The 12420-nt window shown below is 40.3% G+C and overlaps 1 protein-coding gene across 1 annotated transcript in view; it reads left to right on the top strand.

Moving 5' to 3' along the window:
• Positions 1-1530: 1530 nt before the first annotated feature.
• Positions 1531-12420, top strand: part of n4bp3 (NEDD4 binding protein 3) — a 50899-nt gene continuing 40009 nt past the window's right edge. Inside the window, exon 1 of the mRNA XM_038284612.1 lies at positions 1531-1613. The gene's annotated coding sequence lies outside the window, so the exon portion shown is untranslated. The remainder of the gene's footprint in view (positions 1614-12420) is intronic.

Below are 12420 nucleotides of genomic sequence, written 5' to 3'. Positions count from 1 at the left end.
GATTCTCATTCCTGGTTGGTGGGACAGGCGTTGTGAATGAAATGGTGCCCAGCTTGAAAGAGCTCCTGTGTGTCGCTGAATGTGAGCATTGATGACTGAAAGACATCTTCTGCCTCCATTAATCTGTTTACTACAGTGTGTTGAATTAATGTTAATGTGCATTTAAAGACAGAATCCTGTCTTTAAATGCAGGGGGTAATATAGAAAATAAAATACTTTTTTTCTCTACCTTGAATCATTTGTCGGACAGATACTTTTAGTAAAAACACGATGAAGTGGTAATCTTGTTTAAGTAGAAGAATTTTTGGGAGCTCTACCCACCTCTGATTTTCATGCTACATTTAAATAGAAAAGTCTTGCAGAACACACGTAAATGTAAATTAAAAAAAAAAATGCAATCCAGATTTTTTCTTTTTTTTTCTTCCTTTTTTATATTTTGTTTTTCGAACCAGATAATTTTAAACTGTGTTTTACAGATCAGATTGTCTTCAATTACAACCAAATAGCAGAACTCGCTCTTTTGACCAATACAAATGCATTTCCTGTCCTCCAGAGTAAAGCCTGCCCCTCAAGGTTAAGAAAATGTGATCTGTAATGCAATTTGCAAGATTTTTTTTTATAGAATTCTCACATAAATTTCAAAATTCTGACTTTTTTCTCAGAATTGTGACTTTTTTCCAATATTAAACTGAAATAAAATTTAAGAATCAGTTAACTTTTTTTATTTTTATTTTCAGTGGCCCTAATCCTCTTCGGTACAACATAAAATTTGCATTTAAGTTGCATGTCTGGATTACTTTTTAACTCTATTTCAATTTAAAAAATCTCGTGCTTTCACCGAAAAAAATAATGCAATCGTTTTTAGCATTTATTTTATCATATTTAGTTACTTTAACACAATTGTTTTCATGTTAACAGGGTAGGACATAAAAAATTGTGTTAAAGTAACTAAATATGATTAAGAAAATGCCAAAAGTGGTTGCATTATTTTTTTCAGTGTTGCTTGAAATGGAACAAAACAGTTTTGTTATGTGTAACAGTTGGTAAATGTTTTATTAAACAGTATGTGGTAAAATAGGATGGTCTGTTTGTGTTTATTTATTTTTATGTTCAATTTTTTTTGTTTTTTTTTTTTGTTTTATTTGTTCTGTAAATGTGGAAGCAATTTGGGTCGGCTCCTCAAAGTTTTTCAGGTTTGTTTACATCTGATGACGAAACCTTGTCTACTGTATGTGATGGTTTATAATAATAATAATAAAAAAAATGGGATGGTCAAAGTGTGCTCAAACCAAATGTTCGCACTTCCCCTGTTAGCCGATAGATGTCACTGTGGTTCCTTATTTCTAAGGGCGTCTCTGCGCAGTTAACGGGGCCGCCTTCAGTCTTTCCTCTCTCGCTTTTTTCAAACGTCCGGGAGGGAAAAGAGCCAACCCCAGTCTGCTTCTCTGCTCCGGGATCTCAGGCTGATTCCAGTCCGCTGTTCGGCCCTGAAGTCCGGGGCAAATATCCTGTCTTTGCGTTTGTTTTTTTTTAGTTTTTTTAGTGTCATTCAAGCAGCGAGCGCAGAAAAGTGCAGCAGAGCCCCAGTGGAAATGTCCTGCACAGAGAGCATGGTGAGTTTCTGTTTTCTCTGATCTGCTTCCACATGCAGCTCTGCAGCAGATCAGAGGGGGTGTCGGTGCCTGATGGGGAGGTCTGCTAACTTTATGCAGACAGCGTTTGATGCTTTTAGGAGGAAATTAACATTTTTAAAATACATTTGCATAATTTCAAACGTGTTTATTTGAGAAAAGTCTTTTTCACCAATGCAAGTCTTTCTGCAGCTCTTGTTTTCTGCTGCTTTTCTCTTATAGCTGCTTGATTTTAGATATTTGGGCTGAAACATTCACTTCTTTAGATGCACAGAGGGGACAAAAGCTGCTTCTCAGTGTTTGTGTTAAAGGAGAGGGTGGTGAGGGTCCCTGGAACTGCCAGGCTGTTGTCCTGGAGACCAGAGGCCACAGGTGACCTCTGACCTGAGGAGTCATGGAGCATTGCAGGAAGACTCCTTTGAGTGCAGCGGATAAGGGCGTAGGAGCAGATCTGACAATAGGGACACAATGGGTCTGCAGCCACCTGTTGGAGATGCTGCTGCTGCAGGGATTTTAGAAATGGAGGAGCTCAGAGGTGCTGATTGTCAGATGATACTCCTGACTCTGCTGTGAGTGAGTGCTTATTACAGCGCTGCAGTCAAAGTGACAGCTTAAATATTTTTTTGAGCCAAAGTCATTCCACAAAAATGCACTTTTCCATTACATTCACCTTAAATCACAGAGGATGAGCTCTAGTCTTTAAGTAAAGCTTAGCAGCTTCTAACTATATATATATATATTTTTTAAACAAAAAATAAATAAATCAAAGGCTGACTGACAGCTCACTGTTACTGTTTGGAAAAAGTTCAGTTTTTTTAACCCACCTGTAGCTTCTTTTTTAATTTGTCAATTTTGACATCTATCAGTCCCTAATATTTATGTCCAACACCTTTTTTCCCTCAATATCTCCCTCAACATAACACCTCTTCTTCTAACACCTCTAATAACTTAACATGTCTAAACCACACTTACTCATTTAAATAGACTTTGCACATCAAATCTCAGCCAGTTCCTATAGTTTGCAGCTCCAAGTAAAGGCTTTCATACGGCAGAGGATTAGGGCCACTGAAAAAAAAAGTTAAATAATTTTAAAATTTTATTTCAGTTTAGTATGGGGAAAAAAGTCAGAATTCCGACTTTAATCTCAGAATTCTGACCTTTTTTTCAGCTTTTTGACAGCTAACAAACATGTTAGCATCAAGCCATAGCCATGTCTGTTTTAGAGACTAGCTCTCTTGTTTTAATGACCTTCTGCTACTCCGTTAATGACGGGACCCCTCGGGCACGTAAAAAGTTGCCTAATTCCGTCATTTTCCACCAATGTGTCATTGGTCACCTCAAACAACTCACATCTTTGTCAGTGAAGCTGAGTGCTCCCACATCTCTTCCTTCATGGTGCCCTACATTAAGATCCAAAATTCTGAGATTAAAGTCCGAATTCTGAGAAAAAAGTCAGAATTCTGACTTTTTTCCCATACTAAATTGAAATAAAATTTTAAAATCAGTAAACTTTTTTTTTCCAGTGGCCCTAATCCTCTTCCGTACTTTCACATCTATTAAATAAATTGTTTTTCTATTTGACCAATGTTGTTGGGAGCTGGAGAAATTCCACCTTTCTCCAGCAGAGTCCGCCGTGGATCCTCTGAGGCCTCACACCAACCTCCTTCTGGCCTGCTTCAACCACTTCCTATTCCCTCGCGTCCCTGGCAGTGATGGGACTAACGGCGTTGAAAGTAACGCCGTTACTAACGCCGTTACCTTGTTTTAGTAACGAGTAATCTAACTAATTACTTTGACTGTAACTATAACGCAGTTACCATTGCAGACACCCCGTTACTGCGCGTTACTCAGGTCGCACAATTAACCTTTTTTCATAATAGGACTCGTGCGCAGCTGCGTGAAGCTGACACCCCACCCACCTTAAAAAACTCTGCAAATAGACTGAATGGTTAGTGCAACGTTAGTGCAGATTTGTGCAGAAAAAAATATTGTTTGTGCTACTTTTGTTTAAGAGATATTAAAGATTATTTTTTTAGGTCATCCAGAGGTGCGCGCCTTGTCATGAGAGAGGGGTGGATGAGAATGGCTGATGAATAGTGAGATTCCGTCTGTCAGTTGGGTAGGTGGGTGTTTCTGCTGGCGGGTGTTAACGTACAGCACAAACAGAGAGATGGAGAGTGAGGATGACTCCAGCAGCAAAACAGCGTTTTCCTGATGGAAATACCGGTGTTACGTCGAGCTGCGTTTCCCCATCACAGACGGTTTCCTCTGCATCTCCGCACAGCGCAGGCGGCACGAGTCACCGCGCAGGCGACACGACTCACCGCGCAAGCGACAGAAAACGCGCATGCTCGCTAAAGGCGCGCAACAGTCGCCCTGTGCTCGCGCCACAGGAGAACTATGGAGAGCGTGAACGATCAAATGAACCTGACAACAGCCAGAAACCTGACAACAGCCAGAAACGATAGCCCGTATGGAGAAAGGGAGAAATCTGGATGGATGAATGAATGGATGGATGGATGGATGGATGGATGATGGATGGATGGATGATGGATGGATGGATGGATGGATGGATGGATGGATGGATGGATACTCTGCCTTCTCAACCTACTGTATTTTTTATTTTAAGCATTATTTGATGGCCTTTGTGGCAGGGATGGAGATCCATATTTTATGTCACACACAGAGTATACATCTAGATAGATAGATGGATAGATAGATGTTGCAGTATCTATAACAACCCAAACACACAGGATTTCAGAATTAGACATCCCCAGTTATTAATTTCACCAGATCTGAATGCCCCGTTAAAAACTTCACATCGCGTTCCCCCCTGATGTCATTTACATTGAGTTGCAATAAATGCAAAACTCTCTGCAGGTTCTTGTCTTTGTCGTCCGCTCTGTTCAGCTGGCTTTGGAAACACACGGCGAGAAGGTGGGGGCTGGGTGGTGAGGGTTACGGGGGCGAGAAACGCAAAAGTAACGCAATAGTTACTTTTACTAGTAACTAGTTACTTTTATTGTGGAGTAACTCAGTTAGTAACTCAGTTACTTTTTGGGAGAAGTAACTAGTAACTATAACTAATTACCTTTTCAAAGTAACGTGCCCAACACTGGTCCCTGGTCCCATATCGCCATTGATTTCGTCACCGGTCTCCCTGTCTCTCGAGGTATGTCCACCATTTTCACTATTGTTGACCGCTTCTCGAAGTCCTGCCATCTTATTCCCCTCAGAAAACTTCCCACGGCCTTCCAGACTGCCCAGCTTCTCATCAAGCATGTTTTTCGGTTACACGGCATTCCCCAAGAGATCCTCTCGGACAGAGGCCCGCAGTTCATCTCCCAGGTCTGGAAGGCCTTCTGTTCTGCTCTCGGCTGCAAACCTTCTCTCACCTCTGGTTACCACCCCCAATCGAATGGTCAGACTGAACGCATGAATCAGCAATTGGAATCCACCCTTCGCTGCCTCACTTCCAACAACCCCGTAGATTGGAGCCAATTTCTTCCATGGATAGAATACGCCCATAACTCCCTCAGATCTGCATCCACTGGACAATCCCCATTTCAGGTCAGTCTCGGCTATCAACCTCTTTTTCCCGCAGACGAGAGAGAGATTTCGGTGCAGTCCGTCAATCATCATATCCGCCGTTGCCAAAGGATCTGGAGGGAAACCATCGCCACTCTCAACCAGTCTTCAGAAGCGACTAAGCGCTTCGCCGACGCCCGGAGACGTCCCGCCCCCGAGTACGCCGAAGGCCAGGAGGTATGGCTGTCCACTCGAGACATCCCCCTCAAGGGGATGTCTCGAAAACTCTCCCCTAGATTCATCGGACCCTACAGGATCACTCGAGTCATCAACCCTTCAGCCGTCCGTCTCCAATTACCTCAGTCCCTCCGGATCCACCCCACCTTCCACGTGTCCCAGATCAAGCCTGTCTCCTCGAGCCCTCTGTGCCCTCCATCCGACTCCCCACCACCCGCCCTGGAGGTCGATGGACATCCGGCCTTCACGGTTCGCCGCATCGTGGACTCCCGTCGACGAGGTCGCGGATGGCAGTACCTCGTCGACTGGGAGGGCTACGGACCGGAGGATCGCCAGTGGGTTCCAGGCTCGTACATCCTCGATCCTGCTCTTATCGAGGAGTACGAGCGCTCCTGCCCATCAACCTCTTCCGGACCGCCAAGGGGCGGTCGTTGAGGGGGGGGTACTGTTGGGAGCTGGAGAAATTCCACCTTTCTCCAGCAGAGTCCGCCGTGGATCCTCTGAGGGAGCCTCCTGCACAGCTGCAGCTCATCTAGATCATCAGAGGATCCACTACTTAAGCTGTCTTCAGACCTTGCCTCAACGCCGCAGTGTTGTTCCAGTTGGTCAGCGCTTAAGCCTAGATCCTCAGAGTAAATCTATGACTTTTGAATCCAGCTTGGATTCTAACCACTGTGTCTGTTTTCCAGGAAACCTGTGCCTCCTCTGTGAAAGCTCTGGAAGAGCTAACCTGCCGAGCCGACCCTCTGAGCCAAACCCTAAGATTCACAGAGAACCTCCAAGCAGCTCTGGACTTGAGCTGGGTAACCCTAAGCCAAGGTCTGTTCTAAGTAGACGTGAGACGCTGAAGCAGCTACGGACTCTGCTGATGAACTCTTCTCCAGAACCAACAGTGACTCTCCCAAAGCTAACCTCAAGAACCCTCAAGGTACAATTAGTAGACTTCTGGAAATCAAACCTCTGTTGGCAACGCTAACTGAACTGTCTCTCACGCAGACTCCGGTGAACCAGAATCCAGGCCCCGAACCTGAACCAGAATATTCAGTGTGTTTGTGCAAAATAAAACTGTTAAACTTTCATCCTTCTGTCCGTCAGTGGTGTTCTGCATTCTTGGGTCGCTTTCAGTGAACCCATCATGACAAATGTGTTGTTTTTTGTTCATTTTATATAAGAGGAAAACACAAAAAGTACCTTAATTAGTTAGTGTAGAGAAATTGATGGTTTGTAATGTTTTGAAAACTAGAAATTCAAGCTCAAATGGTGATTGGTTACATGTGTGTCTTTATCCATCTTGCCATGCAACCTGACAACCTGAATTTGAGAAATATTGGCGAGTACTTATTAATAAATAGATAAGTTCTTAAAACAGTTGTTTGTAGCAAACTTTATTTTTTAAGAGTAATTTCCTGTAAATCCACCAAGGCTCTGACCAGAGAAAATTGGACCATCCCCTTCATGTTTGGGAGGTTTATGTGGCTTAAGCAAAGAAGTTCAAGTATCTCGGCGTCTTCAAATTGTCCAGAACTCTGCTGCAAGACTCCTGACCCGTACAAATAGGACAGCCCATGTAACTCCTCTCTTGAAGTCCCTACATTGGCTTCCTGTTGCTTCCAGGATAAAGTTTAAAATCCTTGTCCTTACTTTCAGGGCCCTTCATGGACAGGCGCCTGGCTACATGACAGGTCTGATCCAGCCGTATACGTTGGTCCGTAGCCTAAGGTCTTCAGGTCAAAACCTGCTTATGGTTCCTCGGACCCGTTTTAAAACCCGAGGAGACCGGTCCTTTAAAGCGGTGGCACCCCGTCTTTGGAATGAACTCCCCCTGTCCCTGCGCTCTCTGGACTCGGTGGATATCTTGAAAAAGCAGCTAAAAACACACATGTTTTCACTAGCCTTCCAAAGCACATAGCGTGTTGTTTTATTCCCTTATTTATAATAGCTTTTATTGCATTTTATCTGTTTTTACTTGTGTTGTTTTTATGTTATCATGTGAAGCACTTTGTGACTTTGTCTGGGAAAAGTGCTATACAAATAAAGTTTACTTACTTACTTTACTTACTTCAGGGTTAGTAGGTCTGATGGAGCTGGCGATCAATAGATTTAAACTTTAACTGAAATGTGGGTACGTCTCCTACCTATTAGGGCAAATCCTACTGGAAGGAACCCCTGGTGCAGATCCGAAACTTGCAGGAGGAGCTAAAAAAAATACCTTCTGGACTGGGGAAGTCTAGAGATCTCCAAACAAACTGGATAAAGGGAATTTGGGGTCAGTCCATGGATGGATGGTCAGATTACGGCTGCAACTAGCGATTATTTTACAAGTCGATTATTCTGTTGATTAATCTTTTTTATTTATCGATTAATAATCGGAAAGCAAAACGTTCTTTGAAGAAGAATTTTTGCGAATTTAAACAAGGTGAAACTAAAACTTTTCCACTTCGAGTTCCGGATAGAGAATATATTTACAGAAAAAAAAGATATTTAGATAGATAGATAGATAGATAGATAGATAGATAGATAGATAGATAGATAGACGGACGGAATAAATAATAAAATAAATAAAATAAATTTATTTATTTTATTTATATTTTATTTATATTTATTTTAAATGAAAAATATAAAAAAATTTTTTTACAATCTTGGTATAATCACTGCTCTAAACGGGTCGCTCTGTCAGCTTAAGGAACGTTTTAGAGTCACTAAAGTCCAGTTAACAATTAATCGATTGATAAATTAGTTGACGATTATTTCAATAATCAATTAATCTCAATTAATCTGATTAATTGTTTCACACCTAGATCAGATACAATTGCACTTCACATTTTAAAATATTATTTGTAAAAAAATCAATAAATAATGAAAAATCTGCAGTTTTTCACTCTATTGTGTTGCTATTCTCATAAAAAACTAAATAAACTACATAGAAGTTTATGGTTATTACAGAACAAACTGTGATGAAGTTCAAGGTAAAACATTTGCAAAGAAGGGTGAGTTAAAAATGATTATTCCCTTTTTTGCCTGTTTGAAACATAGTTTCTATCTGAATAATATTTAAGTATTAATCAGCAGCACCATGCAAGTATGATACATATCTGCTCCACTGGCTCCTATTTAGTCATCGACTGGTTTGGTTTTGAATACTTGGTTTTGTAGAAGTCTGATTGTGTCTTTAATAAACAAACTCTATCCAACTCCCTTTATTTAATAAACCATTTCTTAATTGCTCCTGTAGAATAGGAACCCATAATGCTTTGCTGGATTATTTATTTAAGAAAGTACAGCGAGAGATAAGAAGTTCATAACTGTTCTGGAATGTTCAGTTTGTAAATCTTTAGCTTGAAACTCTGTAATTCAGGACGAGCTGAGGCAGGAGGAGGCTGGTTGCTGTTTGATTGAGAAACAAAACAGACGCATCAAGAAGATAACAGAAACCTTTAAGGAGATGACAACTGCTATAGATATGCTTGTGAGGAGAAGGCATTTTAAGATGAGTTTGGCTGCATCCAGATTCTTTCAATTGTAGTTCCAGTTTATTCAGCTTTTATGGAGTCAAGAGTGAGAACTTTATTGTGTGTAGAAAGGAAGCTCTGGACCGTTGTACTAATTCTGGACAGATTTTAACTCGTTGTCATTAACGTCTATGGATGATGGCTGGTTAAACCAGGAATACAGCGTTCTGATAAAGCAATGCACAAATGTGTGGAGTCTTTTTTTGTATAACTGGAAATTAAAAAGAAAGGCATTGTGTAAATTAGGGGTTCTCAGTGGCGCAGTGGATAGCACTGCTGCCTTTCTCGCTGCAAGAAGGTTCCGGGTTCAATTCCCAGCCTGGGGTCTTTCTGCATGGAGTTTGCATGTTCTCCCTGAGCATGCGTGGGTTCTCTCCGGGTACTCCAGCTTCCTCCCACAGTCCAAAAACATGACTGTTAGGTCAATTGGCTTCTCTAGATTCTCGTTAGGTGTGAGTGGGTTTGTTTCTATGTTGCCCTGCGATGCACTGGCGACCCCGCCTCTCACCCGTAGACAGCTAGAGATAGGCACCAGCACCCCTCATGACCCCGCTTGGGATTAAGAGTGTAAGAAAATGGATGGATGGCATTGTGTAAATTGAAATGTAAAAAAAAAAAATGTGTTTGAAAAATATTTCAATTAAATGATGTAATGAGAGTATCTCTTGCTCAGATTTTATTATTTAAATTTTCTTTTCAAATTTCTTTTTTCAAATATAATTAAAAAAAAAACACTTTCAGATTTATTTTGAAAATATGTTCACAAATGTAAATTATCATTTTTTATTTCTGTTCTTTAGATTGTTTTTTATGAATTGCATTTTTCTCAAATTGCATCCTTCAGATTATATTCTCCTTACTTCAAGCCAAATAGAAAAGCTGTCTCTTCACATGCGTACTGACCGATATAAATGCTGCTGCTAAGGTCCATACAGACCAACAGGAATACGTCTTTGCTCGTCCCTCCAGAGGAAAGCTCATCTCCAGAAATGAACAGAACGTGATTTGTAAAAAGAAATTTGAAAAGAATGCAATCTGAAAAATTCAATCAGAAGAACAGAAATTTGAAGAAAAAATTTTGGAAATAAAAAAATCTGTAAAACAAAATAAAACAGCAAAATCTGAGAAAACAGCAAAGTCACTCTCAAAACTTAAAATGTTAATAGTTGTTTTTTTTTTTTTTTTACAAAAAGTCTTTTTTTAAATGTCAATTTAGAAAATTTGTTCTTAGCTTTCACCAATGTCAGAACAGGATTTACTTTTTATAACTAAAGCAAACAGCTGAAACTCTCCATTATAAAAACCCAAACATACGAGGGTGTGTACATTTGTATGAGCTTAGAGATGAAGCACTGAAAGTTGAAAATACTTTGCATTGAGTTTTTTAAATGATTACAAAAAATAGTTAATTATTGCTAATCTTTGATGTTTTTATTGTAAACCAACAGTATTTGGGACTCAAATGCCTACTAGATAATGTTATTAAACTACATTTGGTTTTCTTTCTCTTATTGGAGTCGGCCTGACTGGATGTGATGTCTTTGCTCAGCTGTTTTAGTCCTTTGGGGGTTCAAGTCTCTCCTAAGTGGTGCATGTGGATGTGTGTCCTTAAAACTGTTGCAGCTGATAAAACACAAATTCTGCTGACCATCAGCTGTCTGCTGGCCATTTGCTAAGTGCCGACTAGACCCCAAGATTAGAGCGCATACGTTCTGGTTCATCAAGCTCTGTGATGTTTGAACGAAACCCACTTTAGTGCTGCTGCACAGTTTGTTTAAAGCTAATTCTAAAGATGCTCCTAAATGATTGGTGAGAGATAAACGAATCCAAAAATAACTGGCCATAGATTTACAGTCTAGCAGAAGGTGTAGTGGGCAGAGCAGATTTATAACAAAGCTTTGCTCCTTGATGGACATTTTTTTCCAGGTGAACCTTCCATTGAAACACTTAAAGAGCCTTTATATTATGAGCTAATTGCTTCCGATCTCCTGAAGCCTTTCTTGTTTCACTTTTATTTCATTTTCCTTAATACTTCCAATTATTTGCACTTCCTGTTATCATATTCTCCCTCTTTCCATTCTCACAGAGGCTGTGATGTAATTAAGGCCACGTCTGGTGGCTCTAAGAAGAAGGTCTCATCCTCTTAAACCCTTTGCCGTTTCTTATTCTATGACCGTCTGCTGCTCTGATCTCTGTCAGGCTACTGTTAGTGACGTGGTTGAGTTTTCACAGCTCCCTACTTTCAAACAAAAGGGGAACATCTTGTATCCAAGCACTGTCAGCATTATAAAAGAAAATGGTGATAAACAAAGCAATGTCTTTCAAAGATATCCATGTCCCTTTTAACTTATTAACATTTTGTCAAAATGTAAACACATACTATGAAGTATGCTTTCTTTAGTACTTTGAAGAACTGCTTAAACCTGCAGTTAGTATCTGAGTCTGTCTCATGTTGGCTCTTCTCTAGAAAGGGACTAAAACTCAGTCAGAGAGGATTCAGAACATTTATAACTTTTCATTTTCAAGGCACAAATTCTTTATTGGATTTTAGATCATGACTTTGAGATCAGATAGATATAGAAAACCTATTTATTGTCCCACACTGGGGAAATTGTGGATAGTCATGTTGATAGGCGACAGTTGTGTCAGCTGCAGGAATTTACCCTGCAACCTGGTGGTTGTCGGTTCGAGCCCTGACTTCAGCTTTCAGTGTTGTTGTGTCCTTGGGCAAGACACTTTACTTGCCTGCTGATGGTGGTCAGATGGTGGTGCCAGTGTACAGCAGCCTCGCTTCTGTCAGTGAGCCCCAGGGCGCCTGTGGCTACAATGTAGCGTGCCACCATCAGTGTGTGAGTGAATGGATGAATGACTGAAGTAGTGTAAAGCGCTTTGGTCACGTTTCCTGACTTGAAAAAGTGCTATATAAGTACAGGCCATTTACCATAGTCAGATAGTCAGCTGAAGATATAAACACTTAATTCTTCTTGTAATAAGTGCATGTTAGTTGCAGATCTTTTTATTTACCTGCTCAAATTAATTGCAAATATACTTTTTAAGGAATATTACGTCAACCTATTTTTTTCGTAGTCATTTTTTTTGTCTTCCCGATTCAACAAACTGACTTTCAGTAAAAGTCAGACACCTATCTATTCAATTCAATTCAATTTTCAATTCAATTCAGTTTTCAATTCAATTCAGTTTATTTCTATAGCGCCAATTCACAACACAAGTCATTTCAAGGCACTTTACAGTTCAAATAGATCATACAGTCAAATTGATTCAAAGTTTTCTATCTAAGGAAAACCAATTCATTGCCTCGACTCTTTGACTCAAATGCAATCCCTCACAAACTATCATGGATAATTCTAGAGCCTTGTTTGTTTTTAATGCAGATACCAAATTAAATAAGGATATAATAATTTCTATTAGTAAAAATTGAAGGAATTATAAGAACTTTGTAACCTGACTCCGCCAGGTGGATTTGCTCCGCATTTCCATCTGGAAACCTTCCGTTG

This window comes from Cyprinodon tularosa, unplaced genomic scaffold, assembly GCF_016077235.1.
Source record: "Cyprinodon tularosa strain WSP-4 unplaced genomic scaffold, ASM1607723v1 ctg20, whole genome shotgun sequence".
NCBI classification, from domain to species: Eukaryota; Metazoa; Chordata; class Actinopteri; order Cyprinodontiformes; family Cyprinodontidae; genus Cyprinodon; species Cyprinodon tularosa.
This window is presented reverse-complemented; position numbering and strand designations above follow the sequence as displayed.